Below are 11,362 nucleotides of genomic sequence, written 5' to 3'. Positions count from 1 at the left end.
CCTCTGGGAGGCGGCTGGACTCACCAGCACACCAGGCACGGCCTTCGCCGCCGCCCCCATCGACGCTGGTAAAGGGAGGGGCGGGGGGGGCCGGTGGGTCGGGGGCAGTCAGGACTTTCCCATCCTCCGAGCTTTGCAAGGTTTGGTACTTCTCCGGACCTCGGTGCGCGGACGTAGAACCTGCTGGGTGACCTGGAGGAGGTTAAAAGCAGAGGCCACGTGCTTCCCACCCTTCCCACCCCACAGGCACTGCTCAGAGGCTTCTCTTGGGTCTCTGGAGAGTCTGGCTTTGTCGTTCAGAGGTAGTACTGGCCGTACTATTACTAAAATATCGTGAATGAAGTACGGCGGTCAAGTGTCTTGGGATGCATGAAGCTTGGGACCCCCGAGGGGACCAGCAAGGCCACAGTGCCCTGTGGGGTGTGAGAATTCCAGTCCAGAATCTCTAGAGACACTGACGGGGTAATGGCGTGGGAAGGGGAGGACAACTAGTTTTGCTTTACAAACTTTTTGTAATAGACTGGATTGGGCTGGAGCTTCTCTTATGACTACGGGCTGGGCAAGCGAGTTGATTCATTTCTTGGGCCCGAGTTGGTGGGCCGCAGTGCTGTGGATCCAGCGCTGAGCTAAATACGGCCCCAACCCTTGTGGAGCTTGCAGAGTAGTGGGGAAGTGCCGTAGTAATTACAATAAGGAAAGTCAGTACAAATTAGGTAAGTTCCTCCATCTGTAAAGTGAGGATATTAGGCTAGTGTCAGTCACAGCTTTTGTGTCTTCACATATTAGGTTTCCAAATTTATTTGAAGTATTAATGAAGCCAAAATGAATTTTTAAACAACTGGACTTGGTGATCTCTAAAGACTCTTCCAGCCCTGGTATTTTATGATTAAAAAGAGGTCAATTTCCAGAGCCAGTTCAGGCCACAGTAATCAAAGTAATATTTAAGAGGAAAAATCTTGAAGGTCATTCAGATGCAACCAATTCTTTTTGAAAATGGTATTTTTGCTTTAAAAATCATAAACAATCTATTTGCTATACTGTTTGTAAATTACTTCCTACCATCCCAAGATGAATATGATTTACTATTCTGTAGTGTATATCCCAATAGAATTTAAGCCTATTAATCTGACCTTTTTTTCCTAGTTTAACTTATAGGTAGATATAAATCCTTACTCTCCACCCCTATTAAAATTAAACATAATGAAACATCTACATTTGTAAAAAAGATACTCAGTTATTTTTTGGAAATGATTATATATGCTTCTCTGAAGCAAATGATGATTTTTTAAAATAGGAAAGTGGAAATATCTTAGGCTTTAAAACTCTGGCAAATCTTGCTTCTAATCAGTAACTTACTTAGTGGTATGGCCTAGAACCAGTTAGAACTGTTTATTACAGAGTTTCCTCCTGTGTGCAAATGGCAGTAATTTTGCCTGCCTGTTTTGCTAGGTTGTGAAAGTTAAAACATGTGAAATCCCCAAGTAGAGGATTTGTCATATGGATATCATTTAATAAATATTATTTTTCCATACTTTTTTCCTTCCCTTGTATATTTCAGTGTTTTCATTTTCATATTTTTCATGCATCTTTTCAGGAATAAATCTAATAGACTTAGCAATACACAATAATATATGGTTTTCTTTGTGTTTGCTCTAATGTTCTTTCCATACACTTCCAGCTTTTGAAAATGGAGTAGAGTTCCATAGCAAGGTACCTGGCAGAGTTGATGGTCATCAGTAACTGAATTGTTTATTTATTTATTTATCCATTCATTCATTCATTTATTTATTTTTATTTATTTATTTATTTTTATCTATTTATTTATTTTTAGTTAGAGAAAATCTTAGGCAGGCTCCACACCCAGCACAGAGCCTGAGATCATGACCTGATCTGAAATCAAGAGTCACACGTTTAACTGACTGAGCCACCCAGGTGCCCCTGAATTTTTAATTTTATGATGCTGACATCGAGTAATAGTTTTAATATCTGACTTCTGCATGGTGTCAGTACGGTGAGATTTGGGGTTATTCTACGTTTATAAAGGAACCCTTTGAATCTTTCACAAGCCTCAGGTTTTTGTTTCTGTTTTAAACTTTCCCAACAGCTCCACAAGGTATAAATGTACCATCTTCTCAGTTTTGTAAGCGTGGGTGGTAGAATACAGAAGTTGGCAGTACGTATCTGAAACACGGTTTCAGTGAACCAGGATTAAAACTTGAGTTTTCCTGGCTCTTTAGCCATTCTGTTCCTTTTGGTGTCCTGGGATCATCTGAATAAAATAGTATTAATGACAAACACATAGAGCTCTTACTATGTGGTAAGCCCTGTTCTGCATGCTTCTACATGTATTAAATTCTCATGACAAATAGTAGAGAGATAAACTATCTTGTCCAAAGTCACATAGCTTTAAGGGACAGACTCGGATTTGAAACTAGGCAATTTAACGCCAAAGTCAATGTTCTTAATGCCTATGCTTTATTAGAAGTAGCTTTTTAGATAGCTCAAATTGTTTAAGTTTTAAAAGCTTTTGTTTTGTTTATAGGTTGGTTAGATTTTCCAGGCAAGTAAAGCCTATTCAAACAATTTTCTAATTATTTAAGTATTCTTTCACTGAGTGCTTATTTTATTTTAAGAAATCTTCTGGTTCTTATAGGCATAAGGGCCACTTGTTCAGAAATTATTTTGAGGCAAGAAGTTTTGAAAGACGGTTTCCATAGGTAAGTTGCCCATTGACTTTTACTTATGTCAAAGTACTGTTTCGTATAATTTAGAGCAAAAAATCAATAGCTGGAAAATGGATAAACTGAAAATTGCTTGCTTTCTTACAAGTTATAAGTGACAGATTTATCATCTGTGGTTCACAGTTTGAAATAATGATCAAAATAACAGTAGAGGGGGGTGCCTGGGTGGCTCAGTAGGTTAAGTGTCTGGCTTTGGCTCAGGTCATGATCTCAGGGTCCTGGGATGGAGTCCTGTGTTGGGCTCCCTACTCAGCCGGGAGTCTGCTTCTCCCTCTGCTTGCCATTCTCCTTGCTTGCTCACGCACTCTCTCTGTCAAATAAATTATTAAAAATAAATACAGGGCGCCTGGGTGGCTCAGTTGGTTAAGTGACTGCCTTCGGCTCAGGTCATGATCCTGGAGTCCCGGGATCGAGTCCCATTTCGGGCTCCCTGCTCGGCAGGGAGTCTGCTTCTCCCTCTGACCCTCCCCCTCTCATGCTCTCTCTCTCTCTCATTCTCGCTCTCAAATAAATAAATAAAATCTTAAAAAAAAAAAATAAATAAATACAATAACAGAGAAGAGGAGAAAACAAATGTGTATTATTTACCATGCATGTGTATTTTTTTAAAGATTTTATTTATTTTTGCGAGAGAGAGCGTGTGCGCATGAGCACGAGTGGAGGGAGTGGAGGGGCAGAGGAAGAAGCAGACTCCCTGCTGAGCAGGGAACCCGACATAGGACTCCATCCCAGGACCCCAGGATCATGACCTGAGCTGAAGGTAGGCACTTAACCGACTGAGCCACCCAGGTGCCCACATGTGTATTTTTTTTTTTTTAAAGATTTTATTTATTTGACAGAGAGAGACACAGCGAGAGAGGGAACACAAGCAGGGGGAGTGGGAGAGGGAGAAGCAGGCTTCCCACGGTGCAGGGAGCCCGATGTGGGGCTCGATCCCAGGACCCTGGGACCATGACCTGAGCTGAAGGCAGACGCTTAACGACTGAGCCACCCAGGCGCCCCACATGTGTATTTTTAATATATATAACATACATATAGCCAGATTTACTTAATCTTCACAATGGTTGTGAGATAGACGATACCTTTCTTGTTTTTCACTTGATCTTAGCCAGAAGGCCAAAAAGTGATTCCCTTTTTTGCTTTTCAGATGAGAGAAGTAGGGTTCAGAGAATTTAAATAATTTAGTAAAAGTTAGGGTGGTAGGGCTCTAATTCAAATTTATGACTATCGTACTCCAAAGCCATGGTCTCATGTACTAAGATATTATATCACCCTAAATCACTGTTTCTGATTTATAAGACTTGGTTCCAAATGACCAAGCTGTTCCCAAAATAGAAATTATTCTCGGGCAACCCTCTCAGGTCCCCTTCCTCTTTGGGAGCTTTGTACTCTATCATTTAATAAACTTTACTATCGCTCAATAAACCTTGCTTTGCTTCCCACTTAAAAAAATTCTCAAAAATGAATATTTGCTAGTATTGAAGATATTTAAAAGAGTAATAAAAAGTTGTAGAAACTGTTCTGTAAGAAAACTTCCCAAACTTTAAAGCTTTTCAAGGTAATTAATTTGAAATGATTCTGATATTTGATATACAAAATCTGATACATTTATTTTTTAAAATCGCTGCATTTTATAAGTCACCTTAAACTGAGACATCTCACTCTCACTCTCTTTAAAGTTAGCCTATGTGTGAATGGCTAGGAGGTATAGTAGAAAAAACTTGGGGTTTGTTTTGTTTTGTTTGTTTTTTAACTCAGATTTGGGCTCAGAGTGTAGCTCTATTATTTAGTAACTGTCGGCCTAAGTCAAGCTTACTTAAATCTTTGCCACCTTACTAGTAAAATTAGATAATGATGGTATTTCCTCATTAGGTTCACAAGGATTAAATCTGAGAATATATGGGAAGTCTTTTAATGTAGTGCTTGTCACATAGTACATCCCCAGGAAATGTTAGTTCTTATTACAAACAATGAGATAGATGATCAAGTTGGGCAATACAGTTTCAGTGAAAGAGGAGATGTGACTATAAAATAATAAAACTGATTTTGGGCTGGGGCGCCTGGGTGGCTCAGTCGGTTAAGCGGCTGCCTTCGGCTCGGGTCATGATCCTGGAGTCCTGGGATCAAGCCCGCGTCGGGCTCCCTGCTCAGCAGTGAGTCTGCTTCTTCTTCTCCCTCTGCCTGCCTCTCTGCCTACTTGTGCTCTCTATCTGTCAAATAAATAAATAAAATCTTTAAAAAAAAAAAACAAAACTGATTTTGGGAGGGAAGTCACTTCTAAAAGGAGTTTTTGACCAAGTTTTAGACAAATTTTAAGCAATGTCAGGGTAGTTATGCCAAGGTTATAGCTGCTTTTTTTTTTTTTTTAAAGATTTATTTGAGAGAGAGCATGTATGCAAGCAGGGGGAGGGGCAGAGGCAGAGGGAGAGAGAATCACAAGCAGACTCCCCATTGAGCACCATCCCAGGACCCTGAGATCATGACCTGAGCAGAAATCAAGAGTCTGATGCCCAACCGACTGAACCACCCAGCACCCATGCCAAGGTTATAGCTTCTGTCTTTAGAGAAATTGGGATGTATTCTCAAGAGAAATAGGAAATACTAAATAATGCACATTTGACAGTGTAATTACTGTCAGTGAGGAAGAAAGAAGTTCCTGAAGAGGCTATTGTGACAGCAAAAGTAGCTGTCCAGTTAGAAGTACTGAAGGTAAAAACCAGGACATGAAACCAAGGATGAAGAGTGACAGAACCCGTAAGAATAGATTCAGAAACTAGAAATCTCAGAGTTATTTGAGACCTTCAGAAAATGCCAGTAATCATTTTTTAAAAAGGCTTTTTAGTTAAATGTTTAGAGTAGGTATAGTCTTGCTGCTAGGGTAGAGGAGGAAACATTAACAGATTATAGAAAGTAGAATTTGTTAGCTTTTCTTATTTCTGTCTTCTTGGTCAAGAAGAATTACTTCCACTCTGGAGAGGGCCAAGCAAATATTGGTAGGAGGAAACTGAAGTGCAGAATATGTAAGGGAGGGCGCCTGGGTGGCTCAGTTGGTTAAGCGACTGCCTTCGGCTCAGGTCATGATCCTGGAGTCCCGGGATCGAGTCCCGCATCGGGCTCCCTGCTCGGCAGGGAGTCTGCTTCTCCCTCTCCCACTCCCCGTTTGTGTGCTCTCTCTCGCTGTGTCTTTCTCTGTCAAATAAATAAATAAAATCTTAAAAAAAAAAAAATATGTAAGGGAATTACATAAAAGGACCTTACTATTATGAATGAGTTTAGGGTCTCCCTTCTGTGATGATCTGTAGTTCAGTGTAGTAGAAGAATTTGCTTAAATGATTGCTGAACTTCTGTTTGTAATCTTTGGATAATCTGGGAGTTAGTTGATGTAGCTTCTGGGCAAAATTCTAGCCCAGATTGTTAAAAGGATGGTTTGTGAACACAAAAGAGGAAGTGGTAGTCTCTGGGAACTAGCATGAATTTATGACAAATTTATGTCCTTCATACAGATCCATTAGATAGGTAGATCAAAGAAATGCTGTAGATATAGTATATCTGATTTTCTGCAAGACTTTTGATAAAGTTTTACATGTTGTATTTGTGAACAAGATAAAGAATGTGAACTGAAAGATAAAACGGTTGAATGACTTCATAAAGATTAACAGTTATCCAACATGTTCTGATTAATAGATTGAATGTCATCTTGGAGGGAGGTCCTGAGTAGTCTCTGTCTTTTTAAGTATATATATTTTTTCTAATTATAAAATAGAACATGTTCATAAATACATATGCATTATCTGGAATAAAAGATATTATAGGTATATATTCTACTTTTATAGAGGAAGAGTGATATAGTGGCTAAGAATGTGGGCATTAGAGTAAAACTATTACGGTTTGAATCCTGGCTCTTGGATAAATTAGTTTCTCAGTGCTTCGATTTTCTTTCTTTCTTTCTTTCTTTCTCTTTTTTTCAAGGAGGGAAAATATTTTTGTTTCCTCAAATCCTTTTGGATTTAATTTAATTTAAATCCTTTTGGATTTAATTGATTGGCGTATTCTACTCTTCGCTTTTACATCACTAGAAATATTTTTGGATGAAAATAGAATATAACAATACCACAAATATTATTCAAAATTCTTTCAATGAATACAAATCATTAGGAAAATAAAATGGTATATGTAAAATTACCTCAGGCTACTTGGAAGAATATAAGCAAAAAAAAAAAAAAATCCAAAACAACTCTTTCTCTGTTTAGCTGCTCTTAATAGTCAATTCTTGAAATTGCTGCTGTGTTCTAGGAGCAGTGAGTCCATAAAAATGTATTGATTGTCTGAGAACCAAAACCTAATATCATACATTTATATAAAGTCTCAAAGCATTTCCCCATACCTTTTGAGTCAGAGGTAACAATTTTTCTATAAAGACTGTAACACGGGTGTTTTAACCCTGGTGCTTTGTTTTCTTACAGGTAAAAGGAATTATTATAGTACTATTTCATAGTGATTTTTTAAAGATTTATTTATTTATTTTGGGGGGAAGGGGTAAGGGAGAGGGAGAGAGAATCTCAAGCAACTCTGTACTGAGCGTGGGGCCTGAGGACCCCAAGATCATGACCTGAGCGAAACCAAGAGTCGGTCTTAACCGACTGCTCCACCCAGGCACCCCTCATAGTGATTTTTTAATCAACTTCATTGAGTTTTGACAGTTCTTTTTTTTTTTTTTTTTAAGATTTTATTTATTTATGTGACAGAGAGAGACACAGCGAGAGAGGGAACACAAGAAGGGGGAGTGGGAGAAGGAGAAGCAGACTTCCCGCTGAGCAGGGAGCCCGATGCAGGGCTCAGTCCCAGGACCCTGGGATCATGACCTGAGCTGAAGGCAGACGCTTAACAACTGAGCCACCCAGGCGCCCCAAGTTTTCACAATTCTGTATACCCATGTAACCACCACCCCAATCAAAATATAGAGTATTTTCATCATCTCTAAAAATACCCATGTGCTGCTGCTTTGAATTACTCTTCCTCACCCATACCCAGACTCAGCTAACCAGTGATCGATTTTCTTTCACTATATAGATTTTCTAGAATTTTATGTAAATGAAACCATACAGTATATCTTTTTGATATCTCGGTTCTTTCAGCATTATATCAGATTTATCCATGTTCTGCACGGCAGTAATTTGTTCCTTTTTGTTGCTGAGTACTAAAATTTGTTTATCCATTCACATTTTTATGGCATTGGGGTCATTTCTAATTTTGGGCTATGATAAATAAAGCTATAATGAACATCTGTGTACAAGTCTTTGTGTGAACATGTTTTCATTTCTATTGGGTTGCTGGCTGTATGGTAGGTGTATGTTGAATTTAAGAAACTGCAAAACTTTTTCAAAGTGGTTATACTGTTTTACATTCCTATGAGCAGTGTATGAGAGTTCTGTCCCTGCCATATCGTTGCCAACACTTGGTATGGTCAGTCTTTTTAATTATAGAGATTCTGGTCAGTGTGTTGTGGTAACTCATTGTGGGTTTAATGGGTATTTCCCTGATGACTAATGGTGTTGAGCATCTTTTCATGTGCTTTTTGGCCACTGGTGTATCTTCCTTTGTGAGGCATCTGCTTAAATCTTGTCCATTTTTATTTATTTAATTATTTCATTAATTGATTTATTTATTTTTAAGATTTTATTTGACAGAGAGAGAGAGAGCATGCACAAGCAGGGGCAGTGGCAGCGGAGAGGGAGAAGCAGGCTCCCCGCTGAGCAGGGAGCCTGACGCGGGGCTGGATCCCAGGACCCTGGGATCGTAACCTGAGCCAAAGGTAGATGTCCAACTGAATGAGCCCCCCAGATGCCCCAAATCTTGTCCATTTTTAAACTGAGTGGTTTGTCATCTTATTATTGGGTTGTAAGAATTCTAATTTTTAATTTATCAATTTTTTTCTTTTATATTTAGTGGTTTTGTGTCCTGTGTAAGAAATCCATATCTGTTTCAAGATCAGTGAAATTTTCTTTTAGAAGTGTCATATGGGGCAGTCCTGGATGGCTCAGTCAGTTAAGCATCCAAATCTTGATTCCAGCTCAGGTCTTGATTTCAGGGTCTTGAGTAGAGCCAACATAAAAAATAAAAAAAGAAAAAGAAATAAGTGTCATATGGGGTGTGATCCATTTTGAATTATTTTGTGTGTACTATTAAGGAAGGGTTGAGGTTAATTTTTTTCCTTATGGATATCCAGTTGATCCAACGTCATTTGGTGAAAGGATTATTCTTTCCTCATCAAATTACCTTGATACATTTATTGGAAAATAATTACCTTATATGTGAGGATCTATTTGTGCACTCTATTATGCACAAACATTTGGCAAACTGGCGCAAGGCCAAAGCCTGCACATGGCCTGTTTTGTACCACTCTTGAACTAAAAATAATTTTTACATTTTTGAAGGTTTTTGTTGTTGTTAAAGGCAAAGAAAAATATGTAACAGAAACCTTATAAGGCTCACAAAGCCTAAAGTATTTACTGTTAGGACCTTTACAGAAAAAGTTTGCCAACCCTTGATCTAAACGTCCATCCATATGCCAGTAATGCACTACCTTGATAACTGTAGCTTGAAATTACAGCTTCAAAACATCTGAATGCTTCAACTTTTTTTTCAGAGTTGTTTTGGTTATTCTAGATCCTTTGCAGCTCCGTATAACTTTTGGGATCAATTTGTAGATTTTTTCAAAAAAGCTTCATGAAATTTTGATTAGGATTCTGTTGAAATTCTTGATCAATTTGTAGAGAAGTGACATGTTACTGTTAATGAGTATTCCAGTGCATGCATATGGCATCTTCATTAATTTCATTAATCACCTTATCTTTAACGATATTGTGACTTTTAGAGTATAAATCTTATGCATCTTTTGTTAAATTTACCTCTAAGTTGGGCGCCTGGGTGGCTCAGTTGATTAAGCATCTGACACTTGGTTTTGACTCAGGTCATGATCTCATGGGTCATGAGATCAAGCCGCCGCTGCCCCCCCCCACCCCCCCCAACTCCTGACTAGGCCCCTGCTGAGCAAGGAGTCTGCTTAAGATTGTCTGTCTCTGCTTGTACCCCCACTCACGCATGTGCTTGCACATACATGTGCTCTCTCCCTCTCAAATAAATAAATAAATAAAATCTTCAAAACCAAACCAACAAACGAAAAAACCGGGCGTCTGGGTGGTACAGTTGGTTAAGCACCTGGCTCTTGGTTTTGGCTCAGGTCATGATCTCAGGACCCTGAGATCAAGCCGAAAGTCGAGCTCTATGCTTAGTGGAGACTGCCTGAAGTTCTCTCCCTCTTCCTCTGCCCTTCCCACTTGTGTTCTCCCTCCCTCTCTCTCTAAAATAAATAGATCTTAAAAAAAAAAAATTTACCCTTAAGTGTTTCATGGTTGGTTTGTTTTTTTATGTAAAAAGTATTATTTTAAAAATTTTTTACTGCTTGGTTGTTGCTGGTAATAAAATACAGTTGATTTTTGTAGGTTGATATTGTACCTTAATTCCTTGCTGAGATCACTTATCAATGCCTGTAGCTTTTTCCTGGATTCCTTAGGATATTCTACATAGATGATCATGGGTTTGTGAAGAAAGATAGTCTGTATGATTTTTATATCCTTGCCTTTTTAAACTGGCTAGAAGCTCTAATACAGTGTGAATAAAAGTGGTGAGAGCAGACATCCTTCCCTTTCCATTCATCCTTGTTTCTCATCTTAAAGGGAAGGTATCCAGTCTTTCACCATTAAGTGCAATGTTTACTAGGTGTTTTTGTAGATGGCTTTTATCAGTTGAGGATGTTCTCTTACGTTAACTTTCCTGTGTTTTTTTTCTCATGATCAATCTAGAGATTCATCAATGTTACTGATCTTTGGAAAGAATACATTTCATTGACATTTCTCTGTTTGTTTACTTTCTATTTCATTGATTTATGCTCTTTATTATTTCTTTCCTTTTTGCTTTGAGTTTAAAGTGTTTTTCCTGATTAGTATTAAGCTTTGTGAAAAGCTTTTTCTGCATCTACTATAACAGAATCTTGATTTTTCTACTTTATTTTGTCAATATGGTACAGTACATACGTTGATAATTCCAATAAACCTACCACTTAGTCATGATGCATTATCTTTTTGAAATATTATTGGATTTGATTTGCTAGTATCTTGTTAAGGATTTTTACTTCTCTATTCATTAGGGATATTGGTCTGTACTTCTTGTTTGTTGTGATGCCTCATTTGGGTTTTGGTGTCAGGCCAATTTTGGCCTTGTAAAAAAAAATGGGGAATATTTCCTTCTCTATTTTCTGATTGTGTAGCATTGATAATATTTTTTTTAATATTCAGTAGAATTCAACAATAAAGCCATATAGGCTGGAGGTTTTCTGTATGGAAGGCTTTAAATTTTAATTACAATTCAAGATACAGAGCTATTCAGATATTCTATTTTTTCTTTTGTCAGTTTTGGTCATTTTTACTTTCCAGGAATTTAGCTATTTTATTTAAGTTTAATTTATTGGAATAAAATTACTCAAATATTCCCCTGTTTTCCTCTTCACAGGTAAAGGTTGTATAATAATGTTCCCTCTTTTATTCCTTTTTTAAAAATAAATT

At 38.0% G+C, this 11,362-nt stretch overlaps 1 protein-coding gene across 1 annotated transcript in view; it reads left to right on the top strand.

The window, feature by feature from the left end:
- Positions 1 to 17: 17 nt before the first annotated feature.
- PIGX (phosphatidylinositol glycan anchor biosynthesis class X) overlaps positions 18 to 11,362 on the top strand; it is a 20,367-nt gene continuing 9,022 nt past the window's right edge. Inside the window, exons 1-2 of the mRNA XM_081832026.1 lie at positions 18 to 68; positions 2,654 to 2,717. The gene's annotated coding sequence lies outside the window, so the exon portion shown is untranslated. The remainder of the gene's footprint in view (positions 69 to 2,653; positions 2,718 to 11,362) is intronic.

Source organism: Leptonychotes weddellii, chromosome 1 (assembly GCF_054177405.1).
Source record: "Leptonychotes weddellii isolate Sample4059 chromosome 1, ASM5417740v2, whole genome shotgun sequence".
NCBI classification, from domain to species: Eukaryota; Metazoa; Chordata; class Mammalia; order Carnivora; family Phocidae; genus Leptonychotes; species Leptonychotes weddellii.
This window is presented reverse-complemented; position numbering and strand designations above follow the sequence as displayed.